Source organism: Microtus ochrogaster, chromosome 7, assembly GCF_000317375.1.
Source record: "Microtus ochrogaster isolate Prairie Vole_2 chromosome 7, MicOch1.0, whole genome shotgun sequence".
In the NCBI taxonomy this organism is placed as follows: domain Eukaryota; kingdom Metazoa; phylum Chordata; class Mammalia; order Rodentia; family Cricetidae; genus Microtus; species Microtus ochrogaster.
Genome location: NC_022014.1, coordinates 63,554,785 through 63,555,835, shown reverse-complemented (window position 1 = coordinate 63,555,835; position 1,051 = coordinate 63,554,785). Strand labels below are relative to the sequence as shown.

General features: G+C 45.0%; 1 protein-coding gene across 1 annotated transcript in view; it reads left to right on the top strand.

Moving 5' to 3' along the window:
* The window catches only part of Ppm1e (protein phosphatase, Mg2+/Mn2+ dependent 1E), a 149,378-nt gene that overhangs the window by 26,250 nt on the left and 122,077 nt on the right, over positions 1 to 1,051 (top strand). The gene's annotated exons all lie outside the window — the stretch shown is intronic.

Here is a 1,051-nt window from a genome sequence, read left to right as displayed (position 1 = left end):
CTCTGTAGCTTTGGTGCCCGTCCCGGAACTAGCTCTTGTAGACCAGGCTGGCCTCGAACTCCCAGAGATCCGCCTGCCTCTGTCTCCTGAGTGCTGAGATTAAAGGCGTGCGCCACCACAGCCCGGCTCTACCATATATTTCAAAAAAGGGTTTCTCCCTAAATTTGGAGCTTGCCAATTGGCTAGAATAACTGGCTGGCAAGCCCCAGGGCTCATCTTGTCTCCAGAGCACTGGGGTTACAGATGTGCACTATTGGCACCCGGCACTTACAGGGTTACAGATGTGCACTATTGCACCTTGCACTTACAGGGTTACAGATGTGCACTATTGCACCCTGCACTTGCACCCAGCACTTACAGGGTTACAGATGTTCACTATTGCACCGGCACTTACAGGGTTACAGATGTTCACTATTGCACCCTGCACTTACAGGGTTACAGATGTGCACTATTGCACCCTGCACTTACAGGGTTACAGATGTGCACTATTGCACCGGCACTTACATGACTGCCGGGGCTCTGAACTTAGATCCTCATACTTATGTAGCAAGCACTCTACCAGCCGAGCCATCTCCTCAGCCCTGTCTTATTTTCTTGTTTGTACTGAACATTTCCTTTAGCCCGCTTTCAGGGTTGTATGCATAGTTGCTCATTATTTCATATAGTCAAGAGATGTTAAGGAAAGGGGGATGCATTTCAAGTGAATAAGAATAGCTTTCACCTTGCAGGTTATGATTCATTAAATTTCATTATTATAATAAAACTTTAGAAATTTATCTGCTTTTGCTTTATCATTAGCAGCAGTTTTTCCTTTGAGGCCTGCCAGGAACCTTGAACTCCAGGGCTCGAGCCAGCCTCTTGTGCCAGCCTCTCAAGATGCTGGACAGCAGGTGTTTATCACAGCATGCAGCTTTGCCATTTACTTTGTACAAGCTCCAAATAGTTTGACCAGGCACAATAACTCTGAAACAGTCCCCATTACAGAAGTTTCATGCTTTGGTGCTGCTGGTTTTTTTTTTTTTTTTTTTTTTTTTTTTTTTTTTTTTTTTTT